The sequence below is a fragment of the Eriocheir sinensis genome, chromosome 10 (genome assembly GCF_024679095.1).
Source record: "Eriocheir sinensis breed Jianghai 21 chromosome 10, ASM2467909v1, whole genome shotgun sequence".
Taxonomy (NCBI): domain Eukaryota; kingdom Metazoa; phylum Arthropoda; class Malacostraca; order Decapoda; family Varunidae; genus Eriocheir; species Eriocheir sinensis.
The window spans coordinates 3,584,110-3,601,187 of NC_066518.1; the positions used below are offsets into that span (position 1 = coordinate 3,584,110).

Here is a 17,078-nt window from a genome sequence, read left to right on the forward strand (position 1 = left end):
ATGTTTATAAATGAGACTATTATTTGCGCTTATCCAGTTCCTCCGATAAAAGTGGTAATGCTCGAGGTGGAAATACAAGCTCTTCATGCATCTTATTATTATCATTATTTGTAATTGAGCTTGTGGTGAGGCCGGTAGTGGTAGTGGTGATAATAGAGCTTGTAGAACTTGTAGCAGCAGAAGAAGTAATGATGGTGGTGGTAGTAGTAGTAGTAGTAGTAGTAGTAGTAATAGTAGTAGTAGTAAAAGAAGTAGGAGAATACGATGGAGGAGAAGAAGAAAAATAAGGAGAAGAAGAAGAAAAAGACGAAGACGAAGACGAAGACAAAGAAGAAGAAGAAGAAGAAGAAGAAGAAAAAGAAAAAGAAGAAAAAATACATAATGATACAGATGGTGAACAATGATTATGGAGCGATCACCCGCGATAAATGCAAAACAAGGATCAGAAAAACATAAGCTATCGAGGACAGACTAGGAAGATAACGACCTCTCCAATCTTGACTGGCATTCCCTCGCCTCACACGCCCACGGCCCTAGGTGCTGCAGCCCTTCAAGCACGCAAGCAACATCACCTGACACTGGTATGGAAAGGCACTGCGGATGTACAAAAAAATAAAACATCTCGCTATACCCTACACATGAAACACCATCACTAAGGGCCATATTTTTAAACATTTCTGCGCCCAAGAACACGTAATTTACTAGTCTTTCGTGGGAGTTTAGGGCATTTCCAGGGGTACTTTTATGACCCTGGTGGTAGTCTGAGCCTTCTTCTGTACCGTGAACCTAAAAGAACACTCATTAGAACTCGATTAACCTCCTTTTTGACCTTTGGAAATAGTTGGTGTGAGGGGCGGGAGCATTTGACAATACCAACCTAATTTCTCACCCACTCTACCACTCGGTTCCTCTTCGTTAAAATTCACACTTACACACACAAAAAAAACACCGATTAAATAAGTGATTAAAGGGAAGAAATCGAAGAGAAAGATACCCGCACCTCACAAGAAAAACACATATTAAAAAAAAAGTTATTGGGGGAAGAAATCGCAAAGGGAAAAATAGTACTCGGGGTCGTAGTGCAAATAGATAGAAGTCGTAAAGCGAATAGTCCTCGTCGTAAATCGAAAACAGTCTTCATCCGGGAAGGTCCTTTCTACGTACCCTCCCTCCCCCCCTCGCACCCACCCCCTCCCCCCGCCCTGGCCCTCGTTGACATTCACCTCCGGGTCAGTCTTAGCGAAAGTTGTGTTTGATGGAACGGAAGGAGGAAGAAGTGAAGTAGTGGTAACCTCCGTGTGTGTGTGTGCGTGTGTGTGTGTGTGTGTGTGTGTGTGTGTGTGAGAGAGAGAGAGAGAGAGAGAGAGAGAGAAGGTCAGACGCTGTGTGTTAGTGTAATAGTGTGTGTGTGTGTGTGTGTGTGTGTGTGTGTGAGAAAGAAAGATGATGTGTGTTAGTGTTATAGAGTGAGTGAGTGTGTGTGTGTGTGTGTGTGTGTGTGTTAGTTTGTTTTTCCGCCTCAGTGGCCCCAGCAAGCCGCCCCGCTCCCTGCTGTTGCTTCGGGGTCACGCGCGCAAGCTTGGAGAAACTCTACCACCACCTACCTATACTATGAACGTTTCACCGCTGCCCCCCCCCCGCTTTCCCCTTTCCGCAAAACACTAGCAAGCTTTACGAGAATGATGGATCTGCGTTGTCAACAATCAGAAAACGCACACGGATCAACACCACACACACGTTTTTTTTGTTTTTTTTACTCTTTCTCTGTTCTCTCTCTCTCTCTCTCTCTCTCTCTCTCTCTCTCTCTCTCTCTCTCTCTCTCTCTCTCTCTCTCTCTCTCACACACACACACACACACACACACACCACACACACACACACCACACTTCCCCTCCACAATTTACTGATGACAAAAAGATAACATTATTGAATACAAACTGCTTTCAGAATTGCACTGCATGAAGCGTCTGGTCGTTTGTTGTTAGGGATCTAGAAAGCGTGATGGCAGGTCCGCCGCATGCAGGTGAGGTGGGGGAGAGGGGGGAGCCAGGTAAGTGAAGAGAGTGGGAGAGACAGGTGGACTAAAGGGAAAGGAGACACTGGTGGAGAAGATTGGGAAGAAAACGAGGAAGGTGTATAGGAAAGAGAGAGAACTGTGATTGTAAGGGAATGAAATCTAGGAAAATGGTTGAAAGAAAGACTTGGAATATAAAGAGTAATAGACTCAAAAGACGCTGGAGAAGACAAGGTGTAAAGAAAAGGAGGACGAGGAGGGCGGCAATATATAAATGGGAAAGACAGGGAAAGGAGAAAGCTTGGAAATTCAGGTACAAAAAGAATGAGAGACAGACCAATAACGTAAAAGTCTGGTTAGAAAAGAGGATTGAGAAGACCAGGCGTGAGGAGAGGAAGGAAAATTGGAAGGTACAGATAAGGGAGAAAAAGAGGAGAGAACAAGAGTTAGAGATTTAACTAAGAGGAGGATAAAATTTAATGGTGAGCTTGGAAGGGAGAGGAGGAGGAGAGGAGAGCGACCAGGTGCGAGGGTACAAAGAGGAGCAAGTGGACAAAATTTGAAGATTTAGGTATTACAAGAAGGAGGTGGAGAGGTAAACATGGAGGAGAGAGAGACTGGTTTGAGGAAAAGGAGTACTAAAGGGGAGTGAAGGGAGAAGGATGTCTAGGTATAGGTAGAGGAAGGAGGGAGGGAAGACGGCTGAAAATTTGGTTATGAAAAGAAGGAATGACAAACTTGGAAGAGAAAAAAAAATAGTTCGAGATATGGAAGACCAGGTGAGAAGGAAGGGAAATAATGATAAGATGTAAAAGGGAAGGAAGGGAAAAGGATGGCAATGTGTAGAAAGGATGGGAAGGGCAAGGATGCTAAGGTGTAGAAGGAAAGAAAAGGGGAGAAGTAAAAAAGGTAAGGAACGGAAAATTATGCTAAGGAGTACAAGAAACGAAAGAGAAGAGGATAGCAAGGTGTTGAAGAGAAGGAAAGGAAAAAGATGGCAAAGTTTAAATGGGAAAGAAGGCAAAATGAATGAACGGTGTAGAAGGAAAGGAAAGGAAAGGAAACTGAAGATGAGGTGAAGAAGGAAAGAGGAAAAAAAATGTCAGGTATAAAAGGGAAGGAAAGGAAGAGGGAAGAAAAGGAAAATCGTGGCACGTTGCAGAAGGGAAGGAAAGGAAACTGAGGATGAGGTGAAGAAGGAAAGAGGAAAAAAAAGTCAGGTATAGAAGGGAAGGAAAGGAAAATCATGGCACGTTGCAGAAGGGAAGGAAAGAATAAAGATGTGAAGGTGGAGGAAAGTATAAAGAATTCGAACATTTGGAAAGAGAAAGAGGAAAAATAGACTTAAAATGAACTGCTGTATAAGAGGCCGTGTGCTACATCGCTATACTGCCGGTCCAGGGAGCAGGTTGTTTGTTTGCTCATCAGGTATTACAGCTGCTAATGGGGAGGGAAAGATTTATTCGGCAATTATCTCGGAGAACAAGTTAGACGAATTAAGACTGGGAGCTACTTTTTGCCCCCGCCATGATGCAGGCCAATTAGTAAACAGATGAATAAGTTGACACATAAATAAATAAGCAAATGATTAACTGACCAACTAATAAAGTAAAACTATTTGTAAGTAGGTGAGTCAGTCGGCCAGTCAGGAAATGAATAACCAAGCAAATAAGTGAATAAGAAACGGGTGAATAAAGTAGCAAATAAAAAAAGGTAATGAACTAATTAGTAAGCAGGTACATTTACAGATAAAAAGAGTAAATCATCATATAGTAGCGTAGTAGAAATAATAAACTACGAGACATTTTCTTTAAGCCATGGGATAACGCTGCTCTAATGCTCGTGACGCCGGGAACACCACAACCAAATGAGGGAACGCTTAGCTTGAAGGACATTATTGATGCGTCCAGCTCAAGTCGAGGATGGAGATAATAAAGGGATCTGAAAGCAAACTTGGGACACTGATAAGCTGAAGATAAGACAGGTATGAAAATAAATTAAACCAGGGAGACTGGGAAATATAAGGCGCCTATTGGGAATGTACAATAAAGCTATGAACTCTGAATTAATTGTGAGGTAAATGTCAGGGGATAATCTTATAAACTTTACATGGAGTACTATGCAAAGGGAAAGGAATAAGGGGATAGGTAAGGAAGGAGAAGGAGAGAGATAAAAGGAAAGAAGATGCAAGGTAGGGTAAAAAGGAAAAGGGTGGGGTAGGAGAAGAAATGGCAAGTAAGGCGATAGAGGGGAAGGTCAAGGAAGCAGATGAAAAGTATTGCCTTGGTATCGGGGAGTCTGGGGTTGGAAGGTCTCGCGGTTCAGAGCAGATTCCAGTAAGATATGCGATCATGCTACAGGTTTTCCCTCGACGCAGGGTGATTTGATCTCGAAAGATGAGTCTTGAGGCGTGGTTGACAAATTAGATACTGTGATAGGCCTCAGTATAAAACGATGTATTTGGGTAACCGATTAAGGAATAGGTAATACAGCAATCGTTCCTACTGCAACCACAACAGCAGCAGCAGCAGTGACAACAACAACAACAACAACAACAACAACAACAACAACAACAACATCAACAACAACAGCAGCAGTAACAACAACAACACCAACAAAAACTACTACTTCTACTATTACTACTACTACTACTACTACTACTACTACTACTACTGTTACTTATATATTTTCGCTTTAGTGAGACGGAACAGACAACAGCCTGAACGAGGAGGTCACAGAGTCGTGTCCTAGCCTTTCCTAGGAGGCCGGCGAGGGTCAGGATATGTAACATCAGCTGAACAAGAAGATCCGTCATGTCAACAAGAGGATCCGTCAGGCGAACATGAGGATCCGTGTGCTGCAGGAGAGAAAGTGTGAGAGCCATTCCTGACGTCACTTCCTGTTTATCTGGCATTCCCAAGTCAGACGGAACATTAGAAAACTGTCCGGCGCGGCGCGGGAAAGTAAAAGTTGTGGCAGCGGTGTCCGTCACGGGGCGTGGACGTGCCGCTCCGTGGCGCTGACGGGGATGAGGTGCACCACTTTTACCGCTCCTGCTGTGCCGCTACTGCTAAAACTGCTGCTGCTGCTGACGACGATAATGATGATATCAATGCTTTTGAAGCTGCCACTGTTTATTGTACTCTTAATATTGCGGTTACTACTACTACTACTACTACATCTGCTACTACTACTACTACTGCTGATAATAATAAGAAGAACAAGAGTAGTATGTAGTAGTAGTAGTAGTAGTGGTAGTAGTAGTAGTAGTAGTAGTAGTAATAGTAACAACAATAATAATAATAATAATAATAATAATAATAATAATAATAATAATAATAATAATAATAATAATAATAATAATAATAATAATAATAATAATAATAATAATAATAATAATAATATTTGTGATAATGATGATGATGATAATAATAATAATAATAATAATAATAATAATAATAATAATAATAATAATAATAATAATAATAATAATAATAATAAAATAAAGACGAAGCGGAAGAAAGACAATATTCATCAGTCATCCTTGCATGTTATGGTTATGACTTACATGCTTCCACATTTTCTCTGATTACAGGAATTGTTCACCAATGTATCGGGTTTCATTTTTCACGTGCGATGATTTGTACTTACGGAGCCATTTTTCCCGCTGACATGAACGATCACATCATGGCTTCCTTCACCCACCGTTATAAATGATCAGAGAAAGCTAGATCTATAGTTATTTTTACTTGCAAGCACAGAGTTTTATTGCCAGCGCCATCCCCAAACCGCATTCCTGTGTGCTCCGGCGCAGCTTCCAAATGGCCAACACTGCCGTGCACGTGACCAGCTGCCATCTCTGTGTATCATATGCTCTGTACAGCACTCAAAATTTATATTCGGAATTTCAGTTGCTGTTGTAAAAATAAGTATTAAATATTCATATATACTACTACTTTTACCGCTACTACTACATCTACTACTACTACTACTACTACTACTACTACTTCTACTACTGCTACTACTACTACTACTACTACTACTACTTCTACTACTGCTACAACTACTACTGCCGCTACTGCTGCTGCTGCTGCTACAATACTACTACTACTACTACTACTGCGACGACGACGACGACGACGACTGCTACTATTGCTACCACTACTACTACTACTATTACTCGTCTACTACTACTACTACTACTACTACTACTACGACGACGACGACGACTTCTAGCGGCACTGATAATAAACATCATTTTCAGGTCAAATGGAGACGTATGTTCCCAATCGCCGGATACCGTGCTGTTGATGGCGCTGCAGGCGTTGTGGTAGCTCACACATACACACACACACACACACACACACGTTCTATACCAGTGCGTACCTACCACTTCAAGACAGATTGCCTGCCTGCCTGCCTGCCTTTCTATTTGCCTGCTGCCTGCTTGCTCATCTACCTCCCGTATTATCTTTCACTCACGTAAGGCACAGCACAAGTGGGTCCTTTCTCCTCCACTATCGCCATCTGCTGCAACGCTAACACCAGGCCCGGCAATAGTACACTGGCCGGGAAAAATAAATTGCAATATAGCGACAATGTGTACGAAAGCTCGAACACATTCCACGTACTTTGTAGCGTTGATGAAGGTTCTATCTTTTTATGGTACACCTCTGATTTGAAAGTTGGGCTATTAAGCAGTAGTTAGGAAGATGAGTAGATAAAAGTTAGATAAGTAAGTAGGTTAGAGGAAGACTAACTAACGGGGTGCATACGCTAGGGGGCTCGTCGCTTCATTCACCCCCAGCCTCCACCCCCAACGGTCCCTCCGAGCGAGCCCCACTGAAACACTGGTCTAATGTCTCCTTTTCTTCTATATCCGAATTTGAGGGAACTCCACAATGCCATGTAGAAAATCCAAAAGTCAATGTCTGCTGCTTAAAACGTGAAAATATATCATGAGGTTATATCCGCATTCTCTTTTTATTAAGCGTCAAAAAATATATAAAAAAGTGAAATCCGCACTCTCTCATTATTAGCGGCCGTTGCGTTAGAAATCTTTTGGGTGTATTTTTCTTAATCCGAGAGAAAAATGTTGGCAAGTATAACCAAAGAATGCGATACTCGGCAAGCGTCAAGAGCAACACTCAAAACAGATATTTCTTTGAGGTAAACATCACAGCAGGGATAGGGTACAGGACAGAAGGCTGCTGCCACTTTATATGATTCTAAATTTACATAGGTTTACATAGATATTCAGACCACATAGACCCTATGGCTCAGACTACTCCGTTCTTAAACTTAAGTTAATTCATATCAATCAGATGGCACCAGAACTTTGCATTTCTACTTTAGTAAATATTAAGTTGGAGGAAGTGTCGGTCAAGCTTGTTTTTAAAGGAGTCAATCGTGTTACACTGGACCACTGAAGGTGGAAGCTATTTCCATTCTCGCACTACAACGTTGGTGAAGAAAAATTTGGTGCAGTCTGAATTTACTTTTTTATACTCAGGTTTTGTACCATTATTTCTTGTTCGCAAAGTGTCATCGATCATAAACAATTCAGATTTGCCCACATTCGTAAATCCATTAAGTATTTTAAAACATTCGATCAGTTTTCCTCAGAGGCGACGTTTCTCAAGAGAGAACAAGTTAAAAGTTGAGAGCCTCTCGTCGTAAGGTTTGTTACACAAGGAAGAGATCAATTTTGTTGCCTGACGTTGAACACCTAATTTAGCAATGTCCTTTGCATGGTGGGGAGACCAAAACTGTACCGCATATTCAAAGTGGGGTCTGACTAAACGATTGTAAAGCAGAGTAGCTACTTCATCTTTATTTTTTAATCAAAAGTTTCTCGTAATGAAGCCCAACATTATGTTCGCTATATTTACTGCTTCAATGCATTGCTGTGAGACTTATAGATATGACGCGATTTCGAGACCCAGATACTTGACGCATTACAACATTATCTCGCCACGGCCACGACAGCACGATGCACGGCAGGCAGGAGAGGCGCAGCAGGAGACGTCACCGTCAAGTTTCCTCATTGCAGCACGGAGGGTCGTCCACTCCACTACACGCATCACGCATTAGTGTAAACAGAAAAATGCCGACAATTGGATGCTGGGATTCCAGTAACTACATATTAGAGATGAAAGTAGTTAGAAAAAAATCGGCAGTCTCTCTCTCTCTCTCTCTCTCTCTCTCTCTCTCTCTCTCTCTCTCTCTCTCTCTCTCTCTCTCTCTCACACACACACACACACACACACACACACACACACACACACACACACACATAATGATGCAAAGCTAACGTGTGTGTGTGTGTGTGTGTGTGTGTGATGGCTGGCACCCCTGTCCTGCCCTTTCACCCACGGGCAGTATGGTTGGCCTTTCACCCGCCTGCCAGAGTTTCACCCGCAGCATGTCAGCGTCGCCACACCCGCCTCCTCGCCCCCACACCGCGGCGGGGAAAGTTGCCCGCAGGAGAAAGTGCCTGACGTCAGGAGGTGCCCAGGAGAGGCGAGGTGAAGGAGGGAACACCTTTGTGGGTCAGGGCGTTGGTGGGGACGGGAGGGCTTAGGAACACCCTCTTCAGACTCCTTTCTTTGGGACTCGAAGTGTCACCCTGCCTGGCCACAGGTTACGAGGCCAGGTGTATCACTTTACGGCACCGACGAGCATTGTGGCCGATACTCAGACGTTTCCTGAAGACATTTATTTTTGTCTGGGTATTTCCTGACGTTCTCTTCAGTTTCGTTTCGTTGGCGTTCAAGATGTAATGTTTTTGCATTGACACATCCTTGATAGCTTTTTCCTGTATCGTGCTCCATTTTGCTGTACATTTTATCTGATTTTCTAAAAAAAAAAAGTAAGCAAAACGAGGACTCTTGTTTGCTAGTGGCTGTGCCAGGAAGCAAAACAACACAGTTACATGACTTCACAGTCAATAAAAAAATCGTAATAGATCATTTTCTCGAACCCCAGTTGTAAGCGATAAAAAAAAGTAACAGCGAGTTTCCTGAGGTACATAAGACAGGCAGCACGCGACTAGACTGCAAAGGAAAACCGTGACGAGAGTTGTATGATCGAAAAGTCAAAGGGGACTGTAGTTATAAAGCTTCCCTTGACATTTCTCTATTAACTCCAACGTGTACCAACGGGAATGAAGAATGGTTCGCGGGCCAAAGATTACCGCTCCAAACTAACCACGGAATATAAAAAGTGTGTTATCCTACTCGAAAACAACAACAACGATAATCTCTTATTACCTCTCGCCGATTCGCAATAAAAACCATGAAAGATACATATCCACAAAAAATGCAAATTATATAAATGATGAGGAAGCGATATGTAAAATAAGGAATAAAAAAAGGAGGAAGTAGAGAAGGAGTTTAGAAAATAACAGGAAAAGAAAAGAGAGAACTTAAAAAAAATGAAATAGGTAAAAATATGAAAAAAGGTCTGGAGATTAAAAAAGAAAAATCAAACTAAATCAATAGAATAATAGACCGTGGAGTAGAGAAGTGGAAGGGGAGACAAGACACGGGAGACAAAGAGAGCCACAAGACAAGTTAAGCCAGGAGGGAATGACCTATGGGGGGAGGAAAAGAAATATATGGTATAGGTCAGACGCGGACAGATGGATGGAAGGGGATGGACGATGTGAGAATACGGGCTGAAAATATGTAGAGGGCGGTGAAGGCGGGAAATATTGTAACAGATTAGCATAGGGGAGTGCTGGGAGTGTGTACCAAGAGCATACAGTAGGTGGGAGGGAGGGAAGGAGCAGACTTGTACATATATGAGACGTTTCAATGGAATGCAGAGGGAAGGGGAGGAGGTGCGGGGCGGGGAATACATAGGCAGGGATTGATGAGTCGAAAAGGAGGACAAGGTATGCCATGTTAAGAGACTGCAGGGTAAGCGGGAGGCTGCGGAGACGTAGACAAATGAACGTTGGGAGCCACAGAAAGGACGAGAGAGCTGTGGAGGCGTAGGCAAGACGGCCGGAGGACTGACTGCACAAGTGGATGGGTGAGGTGGGAGGCGACGTGGATGGATGAGTGTATGGGAGTGGAGGGAATGCATGAGGAGATCGTAGGAGGTGGAGTTCATTTCTGCAATCTCTCTTTTGTATGGTGAGGGAGAGGAGGGAAGCAGGGAGGCATAGGCGGGTGGTTCGAGGCCTGACTGCATAAGTGGAGAGATGAGATGGAGACATGGAAAGATGGGTTTGGGGGAGTGAAGGGAATGCATAAAGGCTTCGTAGGTTGAGTTCATTGCTGCCTATCTCTGTTGTATGGTGAGGGAGGGGAGGGATGGGAAGGGGGAGGGAAGAGGCGGTACCTTTGAAGTGTCTAATGATGTGAGGCGGCCGCTGATGGGCGAGTGAGCGGCGTCTGTCGTCTGTTAAGTGAGTTGAGTGTTGCGTTGACCTGTCTGTCTGCCAGCACACGACTTCCAAGATAAGATGTCCGCACACACTTGGTTAGTACACTTTCTAAGACTATATATATATTTTTCTTAAGTTTCACATCTACTTTTCTTCGGTTTTTCTTCCCTGCTTCCTCATTTAATTATTCTTATCATCATCATATTTTTCTTTTTTTCATTTTAACTTCTATTTCGTTCTTTTATCCTTCTCCCATTATTCAGAGCTCTAGTCAGGCAGGTCATTTATTTAATTCTGTTTTCTTTCTTATCTTCTCTTTTACATACGATTAATCTCTTTGCATATCGATCACACACTCAGCAAAAACACTACGATTTCTGCCTAAAATACCACTAACCTACTAACCTCTTATATACCAACAGGCCATAACCTTGCAGAATACTTCCCCACATCCTCTCTGCAAGCTACATTATGTCACACTCCTCCAGCTTATCAACATATTACTTGAGTTTTCCCTCGCCTTTACTTACAGGGATGAGGATGACAAACATTCTCGAGATTTAAAGTTTTCCCCAAGCTTCCACTTAACTCGTTTTTTCTGCTATAATGACCATCAAACCGGGTACACCTAATACGTGTGTTTCAATAAAAATTCACGTGACCTATCTTCAAACACCATTATGGAAAGTAAGTACCATTAAGACACAACCTTAATACACACCATCGTTTACATAATATTAAACACGCCATCCACGGACTATGAATTATAGCATACGAGAATCTTCGCAAAAAAAAAATCATTATGAACAGTGATGTCTTTTAAAACGGACTCATGACGCACACCAACTCCCCCACCTGTGAAGCAACACCCTCACACAGCAACACAACCCCTCTGACCAGCCTTTCCTAAGTCCTCTGCTGTCTCGTACTAACACAGCACCCTCAATCATTCCTCAACAACAGGTTTCTTCATTTTTTTCAGTACCATCACATCTATGGATATCTTAACATGGTCGACCCAAAAACAACTGAAAATGAAATATAAACCTGTCTTAAGTTTTCAAGGGAGCAATGTAAAATGTCCTTCACAAGCAAATTTTACTTCTGCAAATGTCACACGAATGAACTTAAAGGGCTTTCACGGTTTCTAAGAAGGCTGAACACAAGAAAATTTAAGCTGCCCCTGTAAAAATTGGTCTGATTTCATAGCACTGCCCTTATATATCGAATCAATGTCTCTTTGTCAAGCCACACATACTGTCTTTTCAAACAATGTCTTCCTCACTATGCGAATCCCTAATTCTCACTTTTCTTCTCGGGCACCTGCATATAATTTTTTTAACCCCCTTCCCATCAGTAAACATCATATTTTCTCTCGTCCTCTACAACCCTGGTACCGTAACCTAATAACTCACGTGCTTCCTCAATAATGTGAGAAAATACTTGATTCAGTCTTTATTAATCCACCATTACTTCTAAGGTAATTGCCCAATCATTCATCTTTACCCCACCCATTACTTCGCTTACCCATTTTCCTCGGCAACAATGACTCCAGCACCCCCAGGACCCCTACTGTTCCCCAGCTAATACATCAAATACCTGTCATGCCTCCCAATACTCACCTTGCACCTCGCCAGTACCTCACTTCCTGTTGCTGTATATTTACGTAACACACCTTTCGTTTCCTCCTACACAGTACCCGTGGCTTCCTGTATTCTTGTTTGCTATACCTATATTTGTAAGTTATGGCAAATAGATTCGCTTCTGTTTTATCTGTGTCATATTTTGCAGCTATGAGATTGATTTCAGAGCAAGGCAGAACCGCTTAAGGCTCGGAAAATTAGCTCGTCTACAGCCATTCGTAGGCTTTAAATATATATAATGAAAACAACAACAACAACAATCCTGACACTGCTGTTTGATATTAAGAAAAACTGAGATCACCATCGTTTCCCTGAGGATATTCTGCATTGCATTAGTATAAATTTGAAACTGTAATGAAAGCACAAATATACGAAAATGAGGGTGGAGTAAAATAGTAGATACATCAAGATTTTCTCCCACATATTTGGATTGGACTCCTCATTGCTTCGCTAATTTTATAAGGTTATAACTTTAACCACGCCAGAACGGACCCTCTTCAATACTAAACTATATCTTACAACACGCCAGAACAGACCCTCTTGCAGGACTAGGCTATAACTTAAACACGTCAGAGTAGATCCTCTTGCAAAATTAGGCTATTAAAACGCCAGAACAAACCCTCTTGCAAGACTAGGCTATAACTAAGTCTTAAAACACATTAGATTAGACCCTCTTGCAGAACTAGGCTATAACTTAAAACACGTCAAAATAGACCCTCTTGCAGGACTAGGCTATAACTTAAAACACGCCAGAATAGACCTTCTTGCAGGACTAGGCTAAAACTTAAATCACGCCACAACAGACCCTCTTGCAGAACTAGGCTATAACTTAAAACACGCCAGAAAATACCATCTTGCAGGACTAGGCTATAACTTAAAACACGCCAGAATAGACCTTCTTGCAGGACTAGGCTATAACTTAAAACACGCCAGAATAGACCCTCTTGCAGGACTAGGCTAAAACTTAAAACACGCCAGAATAGACCCTCTTGCAGGACTAGGCTATAACTTAATGCACGTCAGAACAGACCCTTTTGCAAAACTAGGCTATTAAAACAACTTTATTCTACGTTTATAATTAGTTGGTACTGTTCCATACTCTACTACCTTGAACAATTTATTTATTTCCAACGCCGTTATTTATATTCCTTACGATTCATAATAACCTTGAAAATAGTAAACATGATACAAAATAATGATGACAGGAAAACAATGTGATGATAAAAACATCAAACATAAACAAGAGAAACATCAGTAACAATCTAGTAGGCTACGAATAATAAGATGCACAGAATGTTATCAAATCTCATATATAAAGAGTAGACAGCCACTTATGACGCAACGGGCACAAGCCACTACCGGTAGGGCATAAGTGTGTGAATAGGTGGTCTAGGGAATTATATAATGACCATAGTAATGCATAGTTGATCTGATCTTAAATATTGTTATCGAAAAGTTATTCCTATTATATATGATAGGAGAGAGAGAGAGAGAGAGAGAGAGAGAGAGAGAGAGAGAGAGAGAGAGAGAGAGAGAGAGAGAGAGAATCACCCAAGCTTACCTTTGTCCTGGTGTCCTCACGTGGATAATCCTCCGTGATAGACGCACAGCAGTTTCTTCACACGTGACACTTCTGAACGCCGTACAAAACAATCTGAAATAAATATAATTCACTCGACAGAATGCCTAAACACAACACACCCCACTCGTGGAGCCTCACTGTTGATGTGGACGAGCCATATACACAGCGCGTCACGCGGCCGAAGCTGCTGCACTCGGCAACAGTGGTAGGCTAGTTATAAATGTTCATTTTTGTGTAATGGATTGTTTGTTTCTTTTTGTATGTACGTGTAATTATAAATTAATTTACACACACACACACACACACACACACACACACACACACCATAGCATGTTGTCCAGTAAAACAACTCTACATGAAACAAAGGACCTGTGTTTGACATGCTTAGAAAGTTCAACGACTCTGGAATCGTATAGATATTTTTTGGGGGGAAAGTGAGTGATGTTGCTCCTAATTATAAAGCAGGTAGTTTATTTGAGACTATCAGAGTAAGTAATCCTCATCATCATTCTCATCCCTGAAGAGTACATCGTAGAAAATGGCCTTTCCCAACGTCCTCCTCCTCTGATGTTCGTGCAATTCATACAGATCCGGCAATGCTCATCTCTCCACCTGGTTCCTGGTCTGCCCTGAGTCCTGCAGTATATGGATTACCAGTTTGGTTGTTCATCTGTCATTTGGCAACAAAGTCAGAAATAAGATAACTTTAAATTCAGAGAGATTGAAGAGAGATGAATGAAGGAGAACCTCAACTACCATATTATTAGTTGAAACGCCACTGAAATATCCAAAAGAAGGTTAGATAATGGTATGGACGAGAACGGAAAAAAAAAAAACAATGACAGATATATAGATTTCAAGAGGTCAAACAGAGACTCCTTTCCATGTGACTCCCATTGTGTGTCAACCAAAAATAGACACAATGAAATACGAATGAGATAAGAAAAAAACAACAACAGTACAGCTCGAAGGTAAGCCGGTATTTCGATGAGCCCAGAGAAACAAATGTCACTGAGCTGATGTTCGTCCGTCGTGCACATGTCCACCACCCTCCAGGCACTCCGACACCAGCGCCGCGCCTTTCTGGGTCACGGGAACGACAACACGACGAAATGCTACAAAGACGAGAGAGAGAGAGAGAGAGAGAGAGAGAGAGAGAGAGAGAGAGAGAGAGAGATCGTGGTGGAGACAGACAAGCAAACAGGACAGACAGACAGACAGACATAGATAAGTTTTGATACAGCCAGACAAACAGACAGCCAGCCTAACAAACATAAAAAGAAACAAAGAAACAGACAGAAAACAGACAAACAGAAAAAAATGGAGGCATGTCTAAAAAAAAAGTCACAGGTAGGTTGACAGATAGACAAATGAATATATCTTGAAATTAAAGATAGATATAAAGACAGACAAGCAGGCAGACAGCATGATACAGAAGTGGGAGAAAGCAGTCAAGGAAAAAAAAATCCTGCTATAATATAATTTCAGAGGAACACGAAAATCCTTGTTGGAGGTGATGTGACGAGCGTGGCTGCGAGCGACGTCCGCCTCTCTCTCTCTCTCTCTCTCTCTCTCTCTCTCCAGCTCTTCCCGGGAGAGACAAAAAGCGGCTCTGAGGCTCACCACTCCCTACCGGCCTGGGAGATCGCGGAGTAGCAGGCAGTCTTCAACAACACACGTACTTTATTTTCAGGTGCGGTTTCTTTTCTTTTATCGCTTATCTCGGAAGGAAACAAAGAACCAGTTTTTGTCACCGTGGCGTCACAGGCAGCGGTCGAGAGGCAGGACGTCGGGTGTGCTGAGTGAGGAAAGCTTTACAAACATAACCTGCTGCCCTCCAGTCCTCAGGTGCCGCGGCGAGAGGCTTTCAGTGACCCCGGCGCATCATCGAATCAGACCACCCGACAGAGAGACAGAAAACAGCGTGAGAGACTTTCCAGGATGCCTTTAGTGAAAATATTAAATCCATGTTGGTTATGATTCCGATAGTAAGCATTGCATGGAAGAGCGAGTTTGTATGAAGGGAAGTTTGTTGACTGGGAAGAGATCGGATGTGATGACTTAGTATGAGGCAGGCTACTATGAGGCACTTTAGTATGAGGGGAGTTAGTGTGAGGCGAGTTTGTGTGAGTTATTATGAGGGGACAGTATGAAGCGTTAACGTACATCAAGATTGCACCAGTGAGACTTAACCAGGTGTGTGTGTGTGTGTGTGTGTGTGTGTGTGTGTGTGCCCCGGGAGTAATGACAAAGAGGTCCAATCAGAAAAAGAAGTACACACGTCGACAAGCCTATGATGAACACTCACCTCAAACTTTCCAACAGGCTTTATTTTTGCTGTCACTGATAGCCATTTCAGGGAAGCAGGTAAAAGAAAAAGAGATCATCATTTGACACCAATAAGCATTTGAGAAAGTCTATTAGTGCTGCTGCAAAATTCTCATAAAAAATTCTAACCAGTCATGAAGGTATTTTGGATGACGACCAGGGAGGAAGAGGGAGCTGAGGTACGGGAACGGCGGGGGAGGAGAGGGTTTCAGTGTGTCCTAAGTGGGTCATTCTTTGTCCTGACTCTCTATGTCTTCTCCGCACCACGCCCTTCCTTTCCCTACCTTTCCCTGCCCTGCCCTGCCTTGCCCGCTCGTCCGTCCACGCCCCTCATGCATCGGCACACCATTGCTATACCTTCAACACACGTTCTCTCATTCTCCCTCCGACAATGCATCTGGGACTGAGTGTTTACGATGCTTACTTAAATGGGGAATCATCAGCTAAGGAAGACAACGCCGAGTGTGCGATAAAAATATAGACAAGTGTTATCCATCGAGAAGAGAAGGATAAAAGAACTTGAAAAGAAAATATTTAATGAGACGAATGGATAAGCAGATGTGTGTGTGTGTGTGTGTGTGTGTGTGTGTGTGTGTGTGTGTGTGTGTGTGGTGTGCATGCAATAAACACCCAGTACACATGTTCTTTAATTTTATCTTTTATCCGCTATTTCTCACCCTGACAGCTCTCCTCTGTCTCGCGGGGGTGAACTAGTCCTACGAGTGTAACCCAAGGCGTGTGGAGGATCAGTCAGTGCGCCGATCCCTGCCTCCATGGCCTTTGTCTCAGCGCTGGAAGGGAAACAATACCCGCGGAGACACAATGCCTTTTGACCCGAGTGCTCTTGTCTGGCTGGAGGTGTTTGTAGCACGTGTGTGTGTGTGTGTGTGTGTGTGTGTGTGTGTGTGTGTGTGTGTGTGTGCCAGCCTGCCAGGTAAAGAATGTTACTAATAAAAATTGTGAGGAATGTTAATAGAATTGTTGTGTTCCTGTGTGGGTGAGAGGTTAGCGGCGGCGTGGAAGGGAGGGAGGAAGGGAAGCGGCGGCAGTGTTCTTGGCTGTGATCGAGATCCGGCTCAGGACACTAGACGCCGCCGTATTTAGGTCATGACAGGG

The 17,078-nt window shown here is 42.8% G+C and overlaps 1 long non-coding RNA gene across 1 annotated transcript in view; it reads right to left on the bottom strand.

Annotated features, from left to right (window-relative positions):
- The window catches only part of LOC126996687 (uncharacterized), a 24,920-nt gene extending 11,164 nt beyond the window's left edge, over positions 1 to 13,756 (bottom strand). Inside the window, exon 1 of the long non-coding RNA XR_007751360.1 lies at positions 13,614 to 13,756. This is a non-coding gene — a long non-coding RNA (uncharacterized LOC126996687). The remainder of the gene's footprint in view (positions 1 to 13,613) is intronic.
- Positions 13,757 to 17,078: the final 3,322 nt, after the last annotated feature.